Consider the following 26,656-nt stretch of genomic DNA (forward strand, 5'->3'; position numbering starts at 1 on the left):
CAACATCAGTTCAAAATATTTTTTATGACTGTGTCTACCATTAACTTGTAAATGTATGGAAAACAGGCACAAAGGGAGTAATTGTGTGGCTGCAGTCACTCAGCCCCTTTTGTAACGGAGATTTTCTATCATGTTACAGCTATTGGGAGACTCTGAAAACAGATAGATGGTGTCAGACTAGCTCCTCAGAAACAAGCTGCTGGGGTCCATCGCAAACCTGCAGTGAGAACTGACACGAAATTGCAGCTTTTTGAGAACCTGACAAAAGCAGGTGAGAATGCAGTGGGACAGGGTGTCCTACCTTCATCACATGGTGACTCCTTCTAATTGCACCTGAGTAAAATAGTAGGGCAAAAGAAAGTATCTTGTATTGTGGCTGTCTGGTTTATGTGCTCTCTAGATAATGAGACATCAGTCTCTGGAGCTATCTTTGTATTCCACAACTGCTAATTTCATTAAATGGCCATGAGAAGGGAGTACATTAAGGAGTCAATATAGTTTCACTTTTTCTTTCCCATTATTATTTTTCTTGGACTTGTTATCCTTGGCATAGGAAAGAAAATGCATATGAAGTTGTATATCCAGTACTTGTTTACTGAAGAACAAATAAATATGAGCATCTGAAAAATTTCACAAAAGCTCAACTTTAATGGACCTCAGAAATCTGGGAAGAAATAAGTAAATAAAAAGAAAAGGAAAAAATAGAAAACCCTAGAAGCACAACTGGAATGTGTCTATATACAGTTTTAAAACTCCTGCTTTACAACTGAATAAATAACTCCTTGAGCAATAATTTATTTGCATGATGTTAATTAGAAGCATAATTAATTTTTGTAGATTATAAATAATGTTGTGCAAAATGTCATTCCCAGAAGATCAAACAGAAATAATATAGGCATTCTTAAAAAAACAAGAATAGCTTGCAATGAAAACGTTTTAAATCAGTTATGATGTTTTTTGTGATGTCTTGTACTAATGAAAATTATAAATTTGTGTCTGAAGTTAGTAATTTATTGGTAAAACGCAAGGGTTCATTTATCATTCTGCTTTCTCTTCTATTTGGCACATATGGAAGGAAAATCTCTATGTTTATCACTGCTTCAAATAAACAGTAGCATAAGTAGATTATTCCCAACAGTAAGATTTTTCCCACACCCTAATCTCAGAGCAATCATTCACTGATCTAAATGAGCAGTTACTTAAACCGCCAAGAAGGGATGCTAATTAGCTAAGGAAAACTAGGCAAGAGTATTTAATTAAAAAAAAAAAAAAATCAAAACCCCACACCATTTTTTTTTCTGCTATCTTATTTCTAATGTATTATTTACTTTCAGCTTGGTTGTGGGCTGCCTCCATGACAATATCATACTTAGGTGTGTCTTCTCAGGAGGATAAGTTCTTACAAACCTCTCTACTCCAAAGCTTTGGTTTTGTAGCCTCCACTCAGTGGTGGCTACACCTCTCACTTCCCAGTTAATTTAGGTACGTATTGGGGTAAAAATGGGAATGAATGGGAGGCTGCTTTGCTCTGTGCAAGCAGGGAGGGTGGATTTGTGTCTGCCTGGGCTCTAAACACTTTAAAACATGTGATTATTTTAGCTTTTCTACAGACATCTCAGGCCTCCAGGTCCAAATAGCTCTCAAGAAGCTATGTGCCTGAGAAAAAAATATCTTTTAGCTTTTGATGCAAAACAGAATCCGCAGCATGTGATGCACAAATAATGTCAAAGCTCTGACAGGCTTGTAGATAATGTTGGGTCACTGGCTAAAGAAAACCAAAGCTGTTATGAAGTCAGATATGTTCTCTGTTATGAGTTCAGATTTATTAGATCTCCTCTGATGAAGTCTCTTGGCACCCTGAGCGATGTCTTGCAGGCTTGCCCAGCAAAGAAGCTCTGCTTGTTCACCATCAGATCCTGGCAGTCTCCTCTGATGATCTGGTCAGCAGTGGGGATAATTAGGTGGCATTCAGGAGACATAAGAAGGAGGGGTTTGTCCCCCAGCTATGGGAATCCTTGTTCCTATGGTGTGTCCTGGGCACAGACCTGTCCCTATTCCACACCCCAGCAGCACTGAGGAGAGAAGGGTTGGGATTACAGTCACTGTCATGGGATTGGTGTTTATGTATTAATCCCTGGTCAAGCACATTCAGATGTAAGTAAAATAGCTGTAGAAGGGCTTCTGCCATTAGATTTCTGGCATTTTGGTCAGCCAGAATAAGGGTGATTTTTGTGCTTGAAGCATTACTCCATCACAACCGCTTTGCAGTGCTAACCATTTTGTGGCTGGTATCATGGAGTCATGCTGGTGTAAAACTGCTGCTGTGTACTGGAGTCACAGATCATCTTATTTTTTGCTAACTGTTGTTTCAGTAGTGTGAGGTTCTGATAGTAGACGTCATGTGAAAAGGGACAATAATCAACACAAAATTAACGTAACCCAACATTTTCATGGATTAGAAATTTGGTTTTCAGCCTTTGGTTCCATTTTACTCATTTTATTCTGCCCTCTGACTTGAGGGATGTAAGGAAGGGTCTTTTCATGGACAATATATGGACATTGTTAACAGTCAACTAATGGCTGCAGGCAAGCTTTCACATTTTAAATTTATGTATTTATTCCATTAAAAATGAAGTGATTCTACAGAGGGGAAAGGCAACAACAGCACTATTACTGAATGGATGGAACGGATTGGATAAGGATGAAATTTTTGAACTGTCTTACATACAATCTCGTTCTTTCATTCCAGCACACAAACAATGTTTTACAGAGCTGACCTCATCTAAGATATAGCTTATTTCCTCTTGATAAATTGTATTCCCTTTGCATGCTCTTTTGCAAGTACGAGAATCTAAATCTTTCATACAGTGTTCTGCAAAAGTCCTTCCATTTAATTTTTTGTTTAATCCTTCCCTTTATTTCTTCAACTAGAATTTTATTATGTTGTTTAAATACATTTTCAGGAGGGCTGGCAAAGACAAGGTTCTAACAGATCTAGGTGTTAGAGATTTTACTGATATTTCTAGAAGGCTGCAAAAAACTGTGTGAAAGGTAGAAGCACAGCTGAAAGTTGTTAAGCCCAGGAAAAAAAATTGAGCATATTCCTGTTTACAGAGATTAAAAATCAAGCAATGTAAAGTGTTTAGATTGGTCTTTGTTTTGTCTGTGAGCTGTGATTCACCAGTTTGGCATTCTGTTGCGTAGCCAGGCATCATTGTGGACCTTTGATGTATTCTCTATTAAAATGCATGTGCTGTACTTCTGGAGGATTGATGAGAGGTGGAAAAACTGAAGATGTAGTAGAAAGAAAACAGAATAAGAAGGAATTCTCATAGGCTACATAGACACACTTCATGTCAACATGTGAAATAAATACTTCATGTACCTAAGGCTAGACAAAAAACACAGAGATTTCAGCGCTCTGCTGCATTTTGTCTGCAAAATTACAAGCACAGAAAATTGTTCTAAAGAAGGCACGTTCTGAAAAAATGCTTTTGTGTTCAAAGCACAGTATTTGGACATCTGCGATTATGGGTCCTGTTCTTAGCTCTGCCACAGGCTTATTTAAGATTTAAAAAAACCTTTCAAAAAACTGTCCATGTTTCTCATTGTTGGTAAGATGAGAATAAAAATGAGAGTCTGATTAGGATGTTGTTAATTGTAATTTGTGAAATGCTTTGAGGTCCTCCAAGTAAAGCACTAAGACATGAAAAGGAGCATTATTTAATAAAGATTTACCAAATAAATATCCATGGGGCCTAAATACACTGACACTACGGATAAATTGTTTTACAACAGATATCTTCACCTGTTTAGTATATCTGTTATGAAGACTAGAAAAAAATGGCTTGAAGTTGAGAAAGCATCTGAACAATTGGTGGTTTAGCAAAGGTATTATTTTAAATCCTGACCTCCAGATGAGATCTGCCATTGGATAGATGCACAGTTTTATTTAGTAATGTACAGAAATAATTGAGAAAGGGAGGATTCAGAGCGATGTGATTGAAAGCATGAAAGGCCCCCAAAGCCTTTCATGTTATCATCTTTGAATAGTGCTTTGGTCTTTTGTTCCTCTTATGATAGATGATGCTTTAGTGTTGCAATGACAGGGAAGCTCCTACTCTAAATTGCAGAGAAAAAAAGTTAGCAGAGATTAAATATATGCTCACTTACCCACAAAATCTTTTTTATAAAGCTAGTTACCACCAATAGTCTTTTCATCTGTTATTGATGATGTATTACTCACGTATGACTACTTTCCCTCACATCACATACACTATTTGATATAATCATGAGCTGCCATAGCATCAACTCGTCCTTTTTGCAGGGCTCTGTGGATAATCCAGACCAAAAAGCACATATAAAATAAAAATGGATTAATTTTGAAATGTGTGCTTCACTAAGCTGCTCCTGTAAAACATCTAGTTTCATAATGCAGGCCCTTCCTAGCCCAGCCATCAAATTATCTTATAATTAAAGCTTTTATTTGATAATTAGTAGGTCATTAAATGTGTTCTGCCTCTTGCAAACCTAAGAAAAAAACTATGGGGAGCATTGTAGGAGATGACTCAGAGAACCTCAGGAGAAGTCCTTTAGAGGTTGCACTGTACGTGTCCACTCTTACGCAAACACTACAGGGCTACGGCATTTTATTAAACGGCACTGGAGAACATGCAGGGGTGGTTATATTTCACATCGTGGTAACCAGCGCAACTGCTCAGACCTTGCAGCAAGACTTATATCAAGTTGATTCAAATGCAGGTTTTTAACAATTCTATTTTATGTGGTTTTTGCATTGATTTTACAGGCTTTCTGCTCCTCCTGTTAGATGTTTTTGAGTTTTGTGGTTTTTTCAGTCCAGTCTAGAGCTTCTTAAATGTGTACTCCTAGGATGAAATGGGGAGGGGGGATACTGCTAAGTGCTGTCAGCTGTTGTGGGTGAGTTGTGTGCTCTCATCTTAAAGGACCAGAAAATGAAAATCTTTAGAAACAGTGAACTAAGCTGCAGTCTATTCCCTGATGGCAAACTGGTATGTTCCTCTTAGTGGTTGTCACCTTTTGACCATGATGTCTAAAAATTAGAGAGAAACAGAAGACAAGGGGGTTTAACAGGCTCTTATTGGAGAAATACTTCACAAGAATGATGAGCTTGTTTGATTTGTACATGATAAGCACCAGGTACCACACCATGTGTGTAAGCTGTGTTATACATCACCCTGAGTTTCAGGAGACTTGTCGGACCTGGCCTCTTGCTTTCCTGAACCAGTTCATGCTAAACTTCAGGCGGATGACAAAACCTCCAAAACATTTCAGATTCACTCATTACTGCTGCCCAGGAGAAGATAAGGCATATACAGGTAATAACGCATTCAAACCAAAATACCTGGTGCTTATGGAGCTGTTTAAATCTCCAGATGTAAATTTTGTTTGGTTTAAAGGCATTATACGAATGATATGATCTACTATATGAATAGCAAATTATATTTATGGAAATATTTGTATTTTATAGATTTTAGAACATCTTACATGGCATCTAAATGCAAAACAACTTCATTTTTACCGTGATGACATGGTCATGAATAGGAGATATTGAGCAATAGAATAGATAATGACCCATATGTAACAGTTGCCTTTAGATATACAGCCACGTTTACAGAGATTATGGAAAGGCTTCATGCGCTTCAGTGCAATTTACTAAATACAATGTGGGATGAAATTGCTGCTGTTGGAGAACAGGACAGCTTTAGAAATGAGTAGCTTAGTAGGGGAAGAAGCCTTATGTATTCATCTCGAACAAAAAAGCATTAGTATATTTAGATGATTGTTCTCCTGAAATGATTTACAAAAATGCAATACCTTTGACAGTGAATTCCCGTTAACCGCTTTACCGTAAGACAGCACTTGTTTTTCCAGGAACAACTCCCTTATGAACCTTCCCTAATGAAGTCTTGTAGATTTCTGTCCAATTCCTTCACATGTGTTCCGTCATGTCAGCAACTTTATTTCCCATCATCGCATCTTCTCCATGGCAGTACCTTAAAGTCTTTTCTGTGTTCCCGCCCTGTCTTCTACTGAAGTTGTTTAATGTAGTATTTTGTAATCTTTCCCCAATAGCTTGTAAGTTCTTGCATAGTTACAGAGGCAAAATGTAGCACACATTGCTGCTAGTCCAGGGGTAAGCATGTGCTTGGCACAAGCAGCCAGCAGTAATGCTGTGAGAATGTACAGGGACAAAGTCCTCTGAGCATCTCCTTAAGCAGGACAGTATTTGGCTGTGGCTTCTAACCAGCCTCTGGCTTTCATGAAATCTTTAGCAATCATCTCTCTGATAATACTACGTATCTGTCGAGGGTAAATGGCCAGCAGATTCAAAGGGACAGACAGAGGCACAAGCACAAAAGACTCATTTCTTTAGGAGAGCAGGCTGAAAAATAATTTGGCCTTTAGATATCTGCAATATGTTACAAATGCATGGTATGTTACCACACAATTCCCTTTCCTCTCTTCTACCCCCGGAAAAATATGTGTGTGTGTGTATACATTTATTTACTTATTAAATATGGTGAAGTATTCAAGGTTCTCTATGCATGCTCAATGTTATCCAAAGCATCAATCCATGCTGAATTTAAAATAAGATGAATGCAACTTAACTGTGAAAAGCCTACAATTAATTTATGAAATATCTCCTGAAATAGAAGAACACATCTTTCAGTGGAAGTTGTAAACACTTAATGGAGATAGCTAATAGGATTGGCCCAGCATAGTTGCAACTAATAGTGTGCAGTGGGATTTTCAAAAGCACTAAAGGAAAAAATACTTTAATAGAACTCCCATACTTAATCTTCTCATTGTTGCTAAGCTTCCATGATATGAACTTCTAACTCATGTTAGGAAATATTCTTGCTAGACCTGTGATTTCAGGTTACAAAATTGGAAATTCAGTTTTGTAACGTGTTCTTGCTTTTCATGATAGCTTCTCTAGGTTGTGCTGTTCTAGAAATCATCATAAGCCTAATTTAGGGAGACATACGTATATCTGAATATCACATCAGAGTAATTCTTCATTACATTGAACAACTAAGGTGTTTATGAAGCCTTAATGTAGTAAGAAACGAGCATTCTTACAAGAGGGAGAGTAGGTCCATATGAAATTGTCCACGGTGGCTGTTTGTACAGTATGCTTACTAGGTAAGTAGCAGGGCCCAAATTCTATGTAAGTGTTCTATTTCATGACAATTTAGTTAGTTTCCATGGAGATAATTAGTTGTTACAAACTAAGGGTAAAGATTTCAAGTGCAAGATAAATAGGAGGGGCATACGGACTTCCAAGTAATAAAGATGTTCTTCTTTTGCTCTGTAGTAACAAAAGGCAACTATAATCACAGCAGTGAAAGAGTGAGTTGTCTTTGCTATAAACATTGTTAGCATTCAGTGTATCAACACCCTGTATTTCATACTATGCCTCTCAATACCTTTTTCTTTATGATCACGCTTTCAGTGGATAATAGTTTTCACCAGTTACACTAGAATGGGGCCAACTCTTTAGCTGGAATAAATCAGCCCAGCTGGACTGCAGTCAATGAAACTGCGGTAAATTAAAGCCGAATTAAGCTATGCTGAATTAAACCATTTGAGAATTTCACTTCACATTGTTCAACTACCCTGCCAAGTCATCAGGTCAACAATACAAACAACAGAAGATAGATACCTGATGGATTTTCCACCTACCCCCCCCCGCCCCCAAGTAGATGCTTCCTTTAATCCTCCAAGTTATTCAAGACAATAGTTTGGTGAAGCTTCTGGCTTGACAGTTGCCCAAACAATTCACCACTAAGGGTGCTGGGAACTCCTGTAAACTCTGTGCTAAGGTTGTTTTGATCACCATTCTGGTCAATTAATAAAAGCTTAATTTTTTTTTTTAAATTCTTCTTTTATTTTCTCTCTTTTTTCCTTTTTTCCCTCCAGCTATATTTCTTTACATTAGTGACATGCTCATTAAAGAGATGTGCCTGTCATGTTTCCTAAGGTGATGTGCATTGTTGGCCTGTGAAAAGCTTGGTTGAAATTGCTCTCAATCTTTTAACTGTTGGACTACGGCAATACTGGAAAAGAGTCTGGATAATGCCTGAGTGCAGGCACCTAAAAGATAAACTGCAGGTGAGTTGAAGCATGTTTGTCACTTGTATGTTATGCATTTGTTTGCTATCAGTTGTGCTATTTACTTGTTGGCCTTGTAAATCGCATCTAACATCAAAATAACAAGGAATATCCCCTGTGAGTGGGCGCTATGCTCAGCTTTTTAAATTTAGAAGCTACTCAACACCAGTAAAAGAAAATATTTGATATGTGTTGTTGATCATGGTTCTAAACATTGACAGTAGATTACGGTTCCCTGAACACAGGCACCCAGTGCCAGCCTGCCTCTGGCTACCAGAGCTGATGCTGGGTTTGGGAAGACCCATATGCTTGAAACCAGCAGTCAGAGGTCAAGTGGGACGGTTCAGGGTTCCTAAAAATCATGCTAAACACCTACATTTAGGCAACCAAATCTCACCCTTCAAACCAAGTCCACCTCGCCTCCTTATGCTGAATGTTTTTCTTTCCTCCTTGTCTTATGAAATATGCAGACACTATTTAAAGGAAAAACCCTCTAAAACCTACTTTTTGGGTGTGGTGGAAAGATAGCACAGAAAAGTGTAATGTAAAGAAACTGTTCTTAATGGGAGATTATTTTTACATATATGATCTACATTGTACCCATAAAATTTGTATTTTCTATATAATGCTTACTTATGCATTAAATACATCAGTTATACTCAAATATTAGAAGGCATGACTGTATCTTTCAGTAAAGAGATATGCATCGTATATGTAGCATACTTTATATACTTAGATTATAAATATATGTTGAAACATTGCCTTTTATTTATTAATTCAATGGCACTGCCTCAGCTGTGTTCTTTGTTCGGCACTGAAAAAAGCTTTTGCAACTTAAAACATCCAAGAGAGTTCTAGCTTGCTTTCTGTGGTTCCATGTTGCTTGAGTGAGAAAGATGCCCTGGACAGTGCTGCTCTATGAGCTCTGGCTCTCTGCAGGAGCCCCAGCCGGGGGGGAGGGTGCTGCCATGCTTCCCATCTATGCTGGGAGCCCAGCCTCAGCGAGCAGTGTCCATGTCGTCTTTCTCCTTCATATCAGAAGTCCTCCCTCATTCATGTTATTCTCTCATTCTGCCACCTGCTTTTAATCTGGGAGTAAGGCTTATTGCTCTTGTTGATCTCTCATCTGCTTATTTTCTCTCATTATCTTTTAAAGTATATGGTGATTAGGATGAAGGAATAACAACATAACAATAAACAGAAAATTCCTTCACACTGCTTTTTTTTTCACTCATAGCTGTTTTTCTTATACCTTCTTTTCACTGTGGATGTCTCCTCCTTTTTTGCTTTCTTTTTTCAATATTATGTCTTGATTTTAGCCTTTGGGCTGAGATCTTCCTGTTTCCATCCTACAGTGATTTTATTTTTTCCCAAAAGAATACACATTTAAGAAACTTTTCAGTTTTCTTAGCAAACTAGACTCAAACAGTGACTCAGAACTGAGCACTGAGCTGTCTGAATGATATTTGTCAACTAGTACAGCAGTGGAATGTCATACCATTTAAAGCAATTCAGATTTTCTGTCCAGAAGTTAGGTATGCTGTAAAACTGAACTTGGGAATCTTCAAGACTATAAGAACTGTGAATTTTTGAATAGTATGTTTCTAAAAAGATTTGTTTTATTACTGTGGTGAGATTTTAACATATGCATTTCCAAAGTTACCAGCTAATCTGTGCGTGGGGTTATCAAAACCTCATTTTCCACAAACCGTAGGTACTAAACATTAAGGCCTACCCCTGTGGAAACCCACAAAATCTATCTCATCCTTCTGAATTTGCAGTGGGGTTTTCAGTGCTTGCCATGCGAAAAAAGAACAAAGGTCTTGGCTGGATTTCTTTGTCTTTGAATTTGAACTTGAAGTCAGGCATATCCCACAGAGACACTTGCTCTCTTTAGGGTTACATGCATTGCTCAATCTGTTAATGAACTAGGATGGCAGCTCTGAAGGGACAGGTTCAAGTCATTGTTTATATGATGAAGCACAAGAATATGAACAGCAGATGCACTCATTTTCTGCTTGCAGAACGTGATTATATCATGGAGTAGCACAACTCAAGCGCAGGCAGCAATGCCTTGTTAAAGAAGAAAGAAAGATCCTGTAAGTTGTGCCAAGGTCTATTAGCAGAGCTGAGGGGAAACTTGTGGTACATCAGCTCTCGCCGAGGCTTTGTATTTCAGACCATTATTTTTACTACATTACTTCTGCAAGCAGTACATAAAACAGATATTGCATACAAAATCTGTATATCCTGATATTGAAGTATTTCTCAGATTGTAAGGATATGAGATTTTTATTCACATGTATCATAAAAGACAAAAGCCCTGGATATGTTAACCATCAGTATCATGAAGAAAGTGGGCAGAGATGCAACTCTCCCTCTGCTCCCAACCTAGAAAGCAGAAACTATTGTAGGAGCCTTATTTTGTTCTCTAAAAGGCCAGAAAGACAGATTCGGTCCTTCATTTCTGTGCCTTAGTGACTTTTTGGCATTTAAAGATGTGGTCTGTCTTCCAAGATTTGATGCTATTGCATCAATTAAAATTCTCCAATGGTGGTCGCTGTTGTGTCTCCTACAGTAAGACAGGGATATCTATCAGACCTTCAGTTTATTTAGTCCTGTTGAATGACTCTGAGATGTAATAATTGATTTATCCAGTGATCTCTGGCTTGCATTTATACTGTCTACCAAAGGACTCCTAGGTCCTAACACTTGTATTGAGAGAATTTCAAAAGGCTCATAGGGGATGGCAATAACTCAGATTATATCAAAAGACAATTTCTGTGCCTGGGAGTCTGGGATAGTTAGCAAAGTGCTTCAGTGTCCTCAGAGGTCAAATTAACCACAATGTGTTGTATAGCTGCTGTTAGTCTGGTTGCAAATCAAACGCCTTTCCTTTGGTAAAGCTTCAGAATGGAGCATTTTGTGAGACTGTTCCTTGAAGCTTCCCAGTAAAGACAGTGATTTAAAAATAAATCTTTTTGATAGGGTTTAACCTTTCATGGTGAGAATGTGTTAATGGCAGTTCTTCCCTTTAGCAACTTATTATGGAAAGATAAGCTTAGAAGCTGTTCTCTGCCTTTGACATAGCTAATTTATTTATCAATAAAAATAAAAATTCAATGAACTATGGTAAGTTTGCAATGGGAGTGTAGAGGAGAGGAGCAGCTTTAATGTCAATACTTGAATCATTGGGATTATATTTTTCCTTGGCCATTACTTTTCTTAAAACAAAAAATGACAAAAAAAAACCCAGTGACAAACAGAATAAATACGAAGCAACACCAAGGCTTGCCACTCTTACAGCTCTAGCAGGGTTAGGCTTTCGGCTCCTAGTGCTGTTTTCTCTCCCAGCACCCTGCCTTTTCCATACATGCTGATTTCATTGGAGACAAAAGGATTTTTTTTTTTTTTCTTTTTTAATTTTGGATCTGAAGAATTGTGCCAGGTTGAGTTGGCAAAGAGATAAGTGCCACAGCAGGGAGGAAGATTCATAAATGATGAAGACACAATCTCTTAAACTCCCTGGCTCACAGGTGTTTTGTTATTAATGAAGCTGAAAAAGATGCTCCAAATTATGTCTCCTCCTTGACATGAGAGCTTTGGCAGCCCTTTGTGACTGAAAGCTCCTGCTCTTGCAGGTGTGTGGGATAAATTTGCAAGCCAGAATGGGTAAACCAGAGAGAGAAACAAAAATATTCACATACCCAAGGGATCCTAGGTATGGAAGAGGGAGGAAGCAGGGAGAGAAAGAGAAAAAAACCCAACCCTCACTCAGTGCATTGTGAAATGTATTCTGTCAATACATGGGAAAAGAGATAACTGCAAACTTCATCTCCATGCAGCTTATTTATTCCTCCAGCCCACACACATCTGGCAGCAAAGAGAATTGTAATCTGGTCTGTAACCCTACACTGACATCCTTTTTAAATTCCTAAGCAGAGAAACCTAAAGGATTCAAAAAGTTTTGCAAGCTCCTTTCCAAAAAACAACAGTGATGACATCAAAGCTTTGGAATGAAAGAAAAAGGGTTATTTTTTTCATTTTTTTCAGCTTTTGTGCCCTATGTGTTAAGACCTGACTTAGGGAAAATAATTATGTTATGCTGGTTTTTATTGCCTTGTTATGGAAGAATGAAGTTCATTTTTGCCTTTTATTGGCACTACCTGTTTCTTTACTGGCAAGTATCTAAGACGGCATTACATAGTCGTATCACACATATAAGTGGGCTGGTCCTGAGGTACTCAGTTGTACTGATCATCACATGCTCAAGAATTCTGTTTTTCCTCATTCGTCCTTCTTTTGCATAGTCTGACAAAACAAAAGACACAGCTCCCCACCACAGAAGCTGTAAGATGCACTTTCTATTGAGAGTTATAGCAAATAGTTACCCACCAGAGATAATGAAAAATTCTGATAACGCATTTGGGAAGTGTTTCACTAGATACCTCTAGCATCCACCTTTCTAAAACACCGGAAACATCAGTGAGCAATGCCTTCCCTTCTTCAACCCGTGGAACATTGTGCACAGCTGCATGGTCAGGCTGGCCACACAGGTCAGTTGTGCAGGGACATGTCTATAGTTTTGAGGCTAACTAGAATTTTGTCAGTGACTTCATTTCCAGACACCACCTTGCTCTTGGATACTGGTTTTGAATATGTGGATTGACTTGTTATCTGGTAGTACCTATTGATTTCTGTTAACTATAAAGGGAGCCTAAAGAATGAAGTTAAGCAAGATGTATCCCACTTATGCACAAAAGCAATTCCAGGTATTGATATAACAAAGCAATGTAGCCTCATTTTAATATTTGTTGCAGTCAAATAAAAAAATAAAACTCCACCCTTTTCTAAAGGCTTTTATAGAAACTGTTTATCTGAGGAGATTTTGGGAATCTAGTTTAATGTCAAAGTTGAGCTTAAAGAGATCCTCAACAATGATTAAAAGTCACAAATTAGAAGCAGAAATAAAAGAAAGGTAATAGCAGCTTAACCTCAGAATCCATTTTCTACTGTAAACGGTAGTCAAAGTGTTTTCCTTGGTTTGTGAGTCAGTGTCGTGTGTCAACAACTCATAGTAATCGGAGACCTAATGCACAGTTTAGGTTGAACATAACTACACCTAAGCATAAAAGAATACCGAGGCATCTATCCTGGTGCTGAACAGCTGAGAAGTTCACTTGGCCCTAATGAAATGATCGATTTATTTTTTGGCTGGTTAGAGGTGGAAACCAGTATTATTTTAATAAATTTCTATTAAAATGGTTCATAGGTTTCTATGAAATCTGCCAGTGGTGACAGTTTGTGCACTACATGCATTTACTAGGTTTTCAGTAAACAGGGTCCAAATATTGTGCAAATGCTGTATTTCTTGATAACTCAATCAGTTTCTATGGAGACAATTATGTTGTCACAAGCCGAGTGTTATGACTTCAAGTGTGAGATAAATAAGAAAATGATGGGAACTTCTAATCAGCAAAAATAATCTATTTTTGCTTTGTAATAACAAAAAAGCAGCAGCAATCCACAGGAATGAAATTAAAGTCAATGCTGTCTTTAATGTTGTCAGAGTAATGTATTAATATTTTGAATCCATCCCATGACTGTGTACACCTGTCTTCTCATATTACTTCTCATGGTTCTTCCGCTAAAAATTAGCATCACCTTTTAAACTGCTTATCCTGCAGTAGTAGAAAACAAAACTAGTAAAGCATGTATCAGAAGTGATGCTCCTTCAAGAACCATGTGGCAGACCAGATGACAGATGCGTGCACATTCCCCATCTAATGCTTCACTTGTGTGAAGTAGCTGGGTTAAAACTATTTACTGGCATTTGAAATCTCTCTTACTTATGCATTAGAAAATGAAATATAGCCTATAAGCTGGATGACATAGTTAGCTTTTACAAATGCTTCTTGTTCATCCAGTGTATATTTTAAAATTACAAGAGCAAAAATTGAAGGTTTGGTACTTATCATTGCTGTAGTTCCAAACATCTCTCCCTTCCACTGAGCAATACTTTATCCTAGAGGAAAGGTAAGAGGATTTTGGCCTCAGGGCTTGACACAGCCTACACCTTTATTTTGTATAGCCCAGAGTCATAGGATTCTTTTCTTGTACCATTGTTAGGTAGCTGTTAACGTGCTAAGGTCTGTTTTGTCAAAGATGCATGAAAGGGTCATTCACCCCAAGCAGGAAGCATATTCCCCTGCTCTTTAGGTGGGGTTTGTGGAGTTTGGAGATGTTATTCAAGGAACATACACTGAGCATGAACAAGATATGAGTCTGGTAATTAGACAGAACTATTTTTGTTTTGAGTATTGAAACATAAAAGAAGGAAATATACATGAGGGACAAATTTTATAGAATTACTATAGATCGGCGTATACCTATGTATGAGAGTTCGTGTTAATATATATTCACACAGTTTGCATCCTACTATGCAGTGCAAATATGAAACTATAGTAAATTTAGAATATTTTCTCTTTCAGTACACACATATACAGACACACACGCGTTATATTTATATCGAGGCTCTCTTTTATTTTGTAATTCAGTAGCACTGTCTTGGCAACACAAATGGCTGGTTTTCTTTGTTCAGTGTTGACAAGAGCTTTTCCAACTTAAAAACTCTGACACAGTTCCAGCTTTTTTTTTTTTTTCTGCTTTTTTTTTTTTTTTTCCCTGGGTTTCATGTTACTTGAATGAGAAGGATATATACTGGTTGAACCTTCTGTGTTCAGCTGTTAAACTGACAGCTTTTTCTTCTGCCATGAGAAGGCTTTCAGTAATTTGGATGTGGTGCCTTTTTCCTGTCACTGCCAAGAACAATGCTTCTGTTCAGGCTGACATCAGAGGTATAGAATTGCTCTGTGTTTGACCTCTGATAGCAGTGCATAATAGATACGTGCATCACAAATACTCCGCAAATAGTCTATTTGGGTGCATAGCTCAAGTCAAAACAGCAGTATATATTACAAGGATGTGTAAGTCAGATGGGAGAGAGTTTATGGGGGAAAAAGTCTTTGCTAGACTTGCCATTCTATATCAATGTTTACAAAGGAGCTATCTTCCTTATGCAAATACGATATACCCCATCCCTGCTCCTGCCACAGATCAACTTCATACTCTGAACAATAGCATTCAAGAGACAGGTTTCTTGGAAGTTGCATTTAATTTACCTACAGATGCAGAAAGGGTTTGGAAGGTAATTTAGGTTACACTTTCCATTACTGTTGGCTGAAATTGGAATACGAACTTTTTTACACAGTTTTGTAATATTCAGTATGCAGTGTAAATAAGGCAAGATGGCACAAGCCAGTAGGTTGCAAAAAGAAATGAGAATTATTTGGAAGTGGGGGAGAGGCTGGTTCATTTTCATGCTAGTGTTGTTTTAGAAAAAAATAAAACTTTTTTAATAGAGGTGTCATATTCTTCAGGCTCCTCTGAAAATCTTTCTTAGAGTCAGTTATTTCCTAATTATAATTTTATGGGTGTTATTTTGTCCTTCTTTTAATCACAATAGAACCTGAGAAGCCATTTTTATATACTGAAACGTCTAACTGTTTATAGATATTTTGAGTATGAATAATTTTTCTTATATACCTTACAGAGCAAAATTGCCTGAAATCTATGATTTTGATGCATCTTTTTTTACTGCTTTGAAATAATCAGGTAAGTCAGAAAAAGAATGAAATCAGACACATCTCTCTCTTTACATGGGGAGAATGAGGTACGGGAGAATTGTTTAAGCTACTAAGGTCTCTAGAAAATCTACAGCAAGAGAGTTGGTGTATCAGTGCAGTATCCGAAGCATAAGTCGATATGCTGATGAACTTCCTGCTTGGTTTTTGATTTTTTCCTCCAACAAGTATAAGAATTTTAAACTGAAAATGCTATGGAAAGTCTGTTCTGATGTGTCTGTACATAAGTAAATGCTCAATGTGCAATGAACTTACACGGTCTATGTTGAGACTGATGCCACTCTCTTCAGTGTTACTGATGGCTGAGCTGGGTGGGCTAAATCAAGTTGAAACTTAAGGAATACATAGTACTTTCTGCAAGCGCACATTGAATAATGTACGTCACCACCACCACAACTAGCATCAGATGTTATCTGAAGGCTGCCTCACTCTATCCCAAATACCATTAAAGGAAAGGAGAAGGCAAGATCCCTTTTAAGGAAAATCCCATAGTGCTCCTAGGCATCCTTCAAAATAAATCTTTTATTACTTCTGTTTGGCCAATATTTGCATATCCATATTCGTTTCCTGCTATTTTTAATAAACTCTAGTTTATTAGCATTAGTCCCCACTATTGGCCATGTCTTAAATTGCACCATATTGCAGCTTTGTATAATTATGCTAATTTGTGTACTTTGCAAGGTTTTACTTTGTCTTGTGACACTTTCTGTCTCTATACACATACAGTGGGTGAGTTCATATGATTATATATCTCTAAATATAGTCATTAGTAGCAATGGAAGATTAATTTCTATTCTAACTTCCCCTTCTTTTCAGAAGGCCTGAAAATACCTTTAAAACATAAAAAAGTGGTATCTTTACTAGCGGTGTTCCATAGAAAGCTGAATATGATTGACAGACAAAGCATATATAAGGCTAAGTAAAATACCACTGTGGCGCATTATTGTTGCAGTAACTCCGTTTATCCGGATTAACATCAGACATAAATTTGGCCCAGTAACAATACTGAAAATTCAGTAACTTTTTAATTTTTTTCATAAAAAAGATATATCAAAATTTTCATGATCAGTTGGAAAGAACTCGTAATGCAAATATTCTTAGGAAAAAAACGTATTTAAATAGCCATTCAAAGAAAATTACCAATTGAAATTAAATGCAGTAAGTCTTAGTCATATCCCTTGGTACAATATAGGAAATATTAACCCAAAGATGTAACTGGGAAGAGCCTGACTAACCTGCTTAGTAATCTGAGAACTTAATTTTACCTGTCACTGGCCCCATCATCTACAGAATCTAGTCCAGTTACTGATGAAAGCTGCTGTACCATAATGAAATAAAGAAAAGCTCTAAATTTTTTGTACGAGATGGACAGTTCTTTCTGGTAAAATAAAAAAAGGTAAAAGAAAGTTACTATCTGCATTTGAAACGTCTGGCAGCTTAAGTATAACATATTTTCCTGTTTCATAGAGCAATTTTATTTGACATATAGCATTAGTAACAATTTGCTAGTTGTTTACTGAATATTTTAAATACTTCACCAACGGACACGCAATTTAGAGCTTTTTATGCTAATGGTAAGAAACTGTCAGAGCTGCTACTTAAACATGATTCATGGAATATGTATATGCAATATGTGCCTACCTGATTTGCAGAATATTGAGCATCAGGTGTCTAACGCTAAGAGTTTCCAAACTTATGATTGTATTTTGGGCAAATAATTTACAAACAGCTGTTTCCATCTTAAATAGTTTTAGTATTTTACCTTAGTAATCCATCCATGGAGAAAAATAAGATACATAGAAAAGCTAGCTATTTACCATGGATTTATCAATATCTAATGCTGGAGTTCTTAAGTAATAGGTAGATGGTATAATTCAGTGCTGTTCCACAGAGGTTTGGAATTTGGAGCTCTTCCAAATTACCAAAGCTGGGGATAAAAATAGTTCAGACAAGAATGAGGGAAATGTCTTCCTCATTGCCTAGTTATAGATCATCTTAGCATCATTTTCTTTTTCCATCCAGTGAGAAGCTGTGAATAGGTCTAATCCTCTACTGTGTACATACTTCATCTGGTTGCCCAAGATCATATTAATTCCTGCAAGTCTCTAAAAGCCTTCACTACTGCATAACTTTGGAAAATACAAGACTGCGGCTCTCTTTTGTTTTCTTATCCTCTGTTAAAATAGTCATCTCCTCGGGAGACATGTCATGGAGTCCTGCTTCTTATGTAGCTTCTGGCACTGAGCAAGGCAGGATAGAGACAGGATATTGGACTACATTTGAGCTAGAACTATTGAAAAATGGTCTGTATTCTTCAAATCTCTGTAAGATCACTGTACATGACCATCAAACATGGCATTTTAGAAACTATAGGAAACCACCAAATTATTTGGAGATCCTAGGCTGTACATAGCTAGAGTTTGGCAATCTGCAGACATTTAATTTTATTCAGATAACGTGATCACAATTAAAATGACAGCTTTTTAGGGAATGGTGCTTGGTTTAACCGTGAATTGTTGCAATACTCAATGTGTGGGAAGTAAATTTAAATCAGCTGCCATCACCACATGTTGAACTCTGGTCATATCAGAACATACTAAGAATCCCTGACCTGTCTCTGTTTTCCTTTTAGACATATTGCTAGGCCTCGGTTACCAATGAGAGCATCTTCAGTCTACAATATGACAACTAGAACTTCATGTGGGCCTTGCATCCAAAGACTGTAAAATATTGATTAGCAAAGATAATTGCTAAGGAATAGCACTCATGTAGAAAGGCATTTATATTGTCATGAGAAAATTTATGATCACACTTGCCCCCACACTGCCCAGCTCAAAACTGAGCACTAAGAATACTGCAAAGCCACAAGCACGTGAATTATAAGCGGGCAGGTATTTAAAAAAGAATAGATTTTCCTTGCCACAGCTATGTTTTATTCTTTGCAAATTAATAAAAAAAAAATCAGGCAAGCTGTGTGAAAAAAAAAATTATTAAAAAAATAATGTTCCCTGTTGTAACCACGGCTCTTACAGCATAGGAGGAAAGAAAGGTAGATAACTTAGAAATATCTGAATAGCTTTGTAAGGACAGGTTAGTTAAGGGCTACTTTGGCAAGAAGTAAGCTAACACTCTTTCTTTCCATTACCATCTCATGCCAAAAGCTATGCAGAGAAAAAAATGTGGTGCAGATTTTTTGGGATAAGAGCAGTGGTTATTTGTCAGTATGGAACTGGTCCAGCTTTCAAAATGTAGGTTAAATCCACAATAGGACCAACAATGGCTGTATCTTTATGTAAAGATGAGAGAAAAAAGGCATTATTTCTACCTTTGTTAGCATAAAAATGATGACTTTCTTCTGTCTTTTCTCTAGAAAAAGCTGGACACTTTGAAGTCTGAGCCCTGCCTTTTCATTTTTTAACTGAAGACAGATTTTCAGTTTGGTTTCTTTGGAAATGGACATTATAAAAGAACTCCTGCCTTGTTGGTGTCTACAATTTTCTTCTCATCACTTTACTAGTGGAGCACACTGGAGTGAATTATTCATGTTAGATGGATATATTTAAGTGAAGTCCATTTGGTTTTCTTTCACCAAATTTGCTTTAAGTTAGACTAACCAATTCATTATTTACAAAATTCTGAATATTATATACCTACTTGCATACTGCATTTCTGGGCTATTTTGTAAGCAAGGTGCTTTATCAGAAGCTGACTGTATGGTGTGGTAGTTGCTTTTAGCTCAATACAATAAATTCCTTCTCTCCAAAGCTTTGCAAACTAGAAACCTGAGGTGATCTTTTTTATTCTGAGATAGACCTGTTCTTCAAATTAATTTTACCATCAGGAAAACAGATTTCCTTTAAAAGCTGGTATTTATGAACATGCCTGACCTAGACTCCTTCTGCCAGCTGGGACAGCCAAAAGGACAGGTTAAGTTCTTAAAGTTTTCCTAAACAGTCTGCTCTTTTGTTTGGTTTCTTTTTGTTTAGATGTTCTGCTACGAAAGGATGTATGTAATTTCTGTTTAATTACTGACCGGAACCATCTCCAAAGGCAATATAGTGTTTGTATGTACATGTATGAAAGAGAAACTTGCCAACTCACTGCTTTCAAAATAATGCAGAGGGCTGAAATGACTTGATGGAAAATCCAACAAAAGAAATACTCAAAAGTTTAAGTAGGTTAAGGCCTGATTTTCAAAAGATCTGAACTCTCATGTAAAGCTGCTGTATTTGTCAGAAAGTGAACTCTTGATACCAAGTGCTTGAAAATCTAGCCCCAAGCTTTTGAGTACTTAGAGTTCCATGCAAATAACAAAGTAAAATGTGTCTAGAAAATAGTATTTTCTCAATTAAATAATTTTTTAATCTTTTAACTAAGACAATGCAGGAACATAAAGTTTGCAAAGCAAGCTACTGAGCTAGCAGCTCCAAGCTTCTTGGTTTAGATTACATTAATTACTGAAATATCCTAGTTTCTTACACATATGATCATGCAATTATACCAAATAACAAATGCTAGAAACTTATATGCAAAGTCTACATAAAGAAAAACTTCATACTTGTGCCTAATGTCATTTTCTATTCTTTTTTTTTTCAGTTTTTATCCCTAGAAATATTTATTTAAAATAATGTGAATAAATGCCGCTTTTACTTGACTCTTTTCTTAGGACCATGCATTATTAGTGTCTTATGGTATTTCCACTGTATTTTCTCAATACAAGGGCTAATATAGCCTATCTCATGATAGTATAGGCTGTCAATAGATGGCTGTTTATCTGTGAATCTTCTAGCAAGACAGATTTGCTCAATCACTATATCTAATAAACAGATGAATAAATCAATGGTTGTCACTTTGATGATACTTGTTCACATGTATTTATTAAAAGTTAAAGTGATTTAATTTTTAATATTTCTCTGATAATCTATAAGAAAGCAAACAATATTTTCAATTTCCTTAGAGACATCTGTTAAAAAGTACCCTCATCTTCATAAGGGATCTGGAGCATTACTAGTCCTCCTGCCTTGAGAACTATTGATTATTACATGGTGGTAAAATACATACTAAGATTTAGAGTCCCAAAGGCACTTAGGCCCATAAATCCCACTGATTTCAACTGGAATTAAACCTCCATGACTTCAAAGAACTAGTTTTATTGGATTTTTTCTTTAATATAATTTCACTCATCAAATTATCTTTGATTAGAAGACAATGAACAAGTAACAGCAACTGCCTTTGAGTTTCCTTCAGATGGAGTTAATTCTGTAGCCAGGCGTAGTGCTGTTGAAGAACAGTGGGAGAGGCATGGTTTTGGTCTTAATCTTTTGTTGGGGATAGTGAGAGCCTCAGAAGTTTCACCATTATGACAACTATTTTTGGAATATGTTGCTGCATTTTCCATGAGAACACCCTTCCTCCAGCCATCCTTAAGAGCTTTCCAAGCAGTCCCTGGAGATTAATAAAAAGGTACCACTGTGGATTTGGTCCTTCTTTAGGTAGGAAAACAGGTGTTGTGTTTGGCTGGGGTTGACTTCTGCAGTTTATGTACAGAGAGCTTTGATGCTGGTAATTAGAATCAGTTTAAACTTTTTGATTGAGTGATACTTAATTTGATTAACTTTCTTTTCTTTGGCATTAGTTATTTCAGACTCCAAAAGTGTCAGTTCATCTAGAGATTAGAGTTGGAAAACTCTGATAAATCATTGGCTTGTTAAGATTAATACGGAAGAGATGTACTTCCTTGAATATAATTTGGTTTTTATTAGCATGCTAGAATTTGAAATAGATTGCAGCATCCAGTGAGAACACCTAACCACACTATTTCACAAAAAATGTGTTTGTTGAAAGCAAATTTACATGTCTGGTTAGTCTGACACTTGTAATCTCTGTTTAGTCATAACTGAACAAAATATCCTGGGCATAGGCCTTATATGTGTTGTCCACGTGATGTGAACTTCATCTCCTGTGAATGTTATACATGCCTCTGCAGACTGACCACCGTAACTACATTCATTTGCACCTTTTGAACAAGCATTTCAAGAATGGAAGAGAAGGTGAGATAGAGATATGCGAGGACAAGTGAGAGTTTTTGTAAGAAAGGGGAGAGCATGTGTCTTTTAGAATAAAATACTTTCCATAGGAAAAAAAAATATTGAGAAAATTTAAAGCTCTTAATGCATATTACCAAATGCAAATGCTTTAAATTATTTTACTCATTTAGTTGTGAATTTTGATTCTGTTCTCTAATGTGCTAGATGAAAGCCAAAACAATGTGAAATCTTCTTGACCTCAAGTCCCCTACTGTTTTTATCTACTTCTTGGGAAAGAATCAGTGGTCCTGGCATGACTGTTAGGTTAAAGGAAGCCCTGCCTAGAAGCATCTGTTTTACTCCAAACATTTCTAATCCCTGGTGGAGAAAGCAATAAAGTTCTGTGCTTCAGGTCACGTACCTGAGTACTGGCAGTTCTTTTCAATATCTTAGATTAAATGAACTGTGAAATATTTGTTTTATTAGAAGAGCTTGAGTTTACTTGTGAGTTGTTTTGTAAATAATTTCTGTTGAGAGTAGCTTTGGAAATCAAGTGGTGTGTACTGAACACAGTGTTTAGAAACATTTTAAACAGTCTGATGCACAATGCTTCATCGTTCTGATTGTTAAAACATTAATAGAAGGCTATTCTCCTCTGTGGATGCATGCATAAATCTCAGGAAGGCTAATGGGAAATTGTGCACATGCAAGGAGAGCACAGCTCCTCTAGCATTGTTGGTAAAGGTGTACACATGACACAGAATTTCTTGATGAAAAGTAAACAGGAATAAAGGTTTCACAAGGCCCACGTAAACTTTTGGTTCTCCTACATGTTTGCGTATGTCCCCAATACGCAAATCACACAGGACATTTATGGTAGGAGTGCAGGTACCAACATGAACTCTGTTCACACTGACCTCAGCAGGGACCTTCTGCTCTGGGTGAGAGTGGTAAAGAAAGAATCTAGGAAGCTGCTCAGGTTTGGACTTGACAGGCATCAGTTTGGATGTTGGCTGTCTCAAGAAGCTTCACATCACGTTTCAACTCTATTGCAGACATCCATAAAGGCATTTATGTCTATGAACTGTATGAAATTGTTGCTGCCAGACCGTCTTTGCTGCAGTAGAGTTTTGCATGTATGTTTTCACATCTGGAACCACACTGCTTTTTATCTCTCCATCTCGAAATGCAGTGAGCTATTTCTGCTCTGCAGTGAGTTTCTTGGATGTTTTTCAGCTAAGGTCACCCTGAGCAGTATTCTTGTAAAGGAGTTGTACCTGGAGGGGATGAATGCCCAGGCTTTGCCAGAATTTCAACCAGTGCTGAGAAATTCTGTAGCTGATGAGGTGTGAACTTGGGGTACAAGCTTCTTATCTGGTGAAGGCCAGGCTGGTTGTGTGATGCTTTCACTGGCAGAATGCGAGCCAGCTCCTTAGCACAGACAGCAGGTAGACATTCCCTCTAGAAAATATAAATTTTGGAGTAGTGCTGAGAACTTTGTTTTCTGTTATTGATCTCTAGGCTTGCATATCGGATCCTAACAGAAGGATTTTAGTGAGGTGCTCAGAGATGTGTTATACCATGCCTTCTACCTTCACCTTATCTCACTAGAGTTGAACAACTTACCTAATGTTTAATAGGTGCTAGGTCTAATTTGGAATGTAGATTTGAGAAAAGGCCGAAACAACATTTATAGTGCAGCCAAAGCAATTAAGAGAAGCCAGCAGAGACTGTATCTGTCCTCTTAATCAAGAAGGATTACCTGTCTGTCCCTTTGTCTATCACTTTCTAAGAACTGTCAGAAGAAAAATACACTAAAATAGCCACCTCTCTTCACCTCCCAGTAAAACTGCAGTAGGCAAAGAAACTGAAATGGGTGGGGATTGGCCAAATAACTGTCATTGTCACAATTCTACTCTGAGCTTGTAAAAGATGGGTTTAAAGAACATGGTTTGTGAAAGAATTAGGATGGAGTGAATAATGGGAAAATATTCAGAAATATGTTATTCAGAATATTTCATGTATTCATAAATTATTCATCCACACAGAACTGCAGCTGCCTCAGGATTTTTGCATGTAATGTCAGTTCCTCAGCTGGCACAAGCTGGCACTGCTGCATTTATTTCCATGGAGTGATGCCAGTTTACAAGGATCTGGCCCGTGTTATTCTTTTTGTTTGTTTGTTTCCTTATCCTTTTTCTGTTCCCAAACATTCAAATACACATAACTCTACATAGGAAGCTATGCCGAGTCGAGATGAACCTTGGGGCACTATGATAGTGCAATCTATTTAAGGTTTACTTTCACAGTCTCCATGATAACATCAGTTCTTTTTTATACGTGTTGATAGTGTTGCTGCTTACAGTTTACCTGCATGTGCTTTCTCTCTCAGCTGCACCTGTTTGGTGTATGTTAAATGGTCAAGTTCCATTATCCACCTATCTTTAGTTGTTATTAAGTTAATTTATGGATGAAAGTAGTTAGCTTCATACGTATTTTCAAAACAGAGGGTAAACAGAATTGTTTTTCCTTATTTAAAATCCCATTATAGCAGCTGCACTATAAAGTGTATTTTTTCTGCTGTTAAATATTTTATCTTGACCACAGCTTGCATATCAGCAAACTTGTAGCAGTATGTTGACTGTTATCTTTTGTGTACCAAAGCACGAGGTAGTTTGGAATAATTAAATAACATCGCTTCTCCATTATTCTTGGAAGGGCTGATACTCTTTTCTTCTAAGAAGACAAAAGGTAAACATAAATTATAGCAAATCAAACTGTAGGATAATACTGTTGTAAGCTAAGGTAACAATATAACAAAAAATAACATGAAATTCACCCTTTTCCACTTCTATATCCACCCATAATATCCATCCTTTGTATTTATTTTTGCTGATACAGCTGTCGAAGAGGAAGACAATGTCTGTGGCAGTTCTTTTGCAAGGCCATTACACATTCCTGAATGACACAGTGATCATTACTCTGAGCCTTATTTGCTCAAGGTTTTATACATATAGATTGGTGTATATGTTTAGGTGGGAAAGGTATCAAATCAAAGACGGATACATAACTCAAGTCAGCATCATTTCAAACCTTTTTTGAGACTCAGTAGCCTTTTCTTTGTAAGATTTCCAGGATGGTTTCTGCAACAAAGAGTTGTGACCATGTGTTATCTGTGTATTCCCAACATTTTCATTAGTATGACTGACAGTTATGGTGTCTCTAATTCTTCAAGTGAAATGAAGGCATTCCCAGGTACTACTGAAATTAAAATTTCATAGGATCTGAGCAGAAAATATTTTTCTTCATAGATTTGTATCTAGTATTTTTTCCACGGCATAGATGTTTATCCCAAGAACAATATTTCATTGACTTCTGGTCATTACTCAAGTGAACTACTCAGATGAAACCCATTTTTAATTTGAGAAAAGCCTGAACATTGATTTAACAGAATAATGGGTAGGGATACAGATATGAAATAGTTTTAGATGTAAAGGGTGAAGTAGTAGTAACAGATGGGAAGTCTTGAGGGAGTTAGGACTAGGATAGAAAAGTCCTTATGTCACAGATTCAGGGAAAAAAAAAATAGAATACATTGAGCATACGAAAAGGGTGTGATGAGGATCAGGAGGTATCAGAGGAAGAAATTATAATTCAATCTGCTAATCTTTGCTGCAGACCTTCATGACAATAATTAATAAGACATATTGCTACAGCTTAATTTTTAAAAAAAAAAAAAAGAGAGAAAAGCATAGAAAACCCCCAAATCTTTAAAAAAAATAAATCTTGAAAATTCATGTTGGTCCGCTGTTATGGCATTCAAGAAAATATGCTTTTAAATGTTATATATACTATTTTTTTTCCCATTTTATGTTGATTATTTGAAGAGTCTGAATTAAAAGGAGTCTTCAGTTATCAAAAGATCCTTTTCCCTTTATTGTCCATTGGTGAAACTGTCACTGGCACAAACCTTTCTACCTCACTGCTAAACTCCACTTAAAATGGACAGATAATTTCATAATTTTCAGTAAAAAATGGTGACTTACATCACCTACAGATGAGCTCAAATACTTGTAAACACTCCAAGTTTTCTATAGAGCATGAAATCCTCTAAAAATGAAGTTGCCATGAATTGCTTTTATTGTGTTTTGTCATTATCGTCATTATTCTGCTATTCTCTAAAGGTGCCTTTACCCATTTTTGTTTACATATATTAGAGTTTGTGATAGGAAGTATATAATTTACATAATCATAAAATAAAGAATGCACATAAAGATGTGAAGTAAACCAGTAAACATTTTTATCCATGAAATGTTATTACCTGACCTGATGTAAATTAAGACCAACCCCACTGGTAATAGTAACTACTTGTTATTTTGAAATGCTGATACTGAAAATAAATGAGGAATTTTTTTTTTACATATTATGTGTTGAAATAGTAATATTTTGTTCAGTTTAGATTAAGTCTTTGGATTTTATAGAACTATATCTGTCATTTAATTATAGCAGAGATGAAAAATAGATATGTGTATTCATTTTGGCAGATATAAACAAGTAGAGTGGCCAGCACATATTTCCAAGCGCTACAGTCATAGGGAAAATTTTTATGAAACATTTAGTTGTTCAACAGAGTAGCAATGCTTAGAGGTTGACCTTGAAGTTTTTGAAATGTGAATTGATCCACTGGAACAAGTACAAAGCCAGCTTTGGTGCTAAATGTAAATTGTTAAAAATGGTGCTGCATAACATCTGCCTTGTAGTACGCCTTAA

The sequence above is a fragment of the Leptosomus discolor genome, chromosome 8, assembly GCF_034619465.1.
Source record: "Leptosomus discolor isolate bLepDis1 chromosome 8, bLepDis1.hap2, whole genome shotgun sequence".
NCBI lineage: Eukaryota > Metazoa > Chordata > Aves > Leptosomiformes > Leptosomidae > Leptosomus > Leptosomus discolor.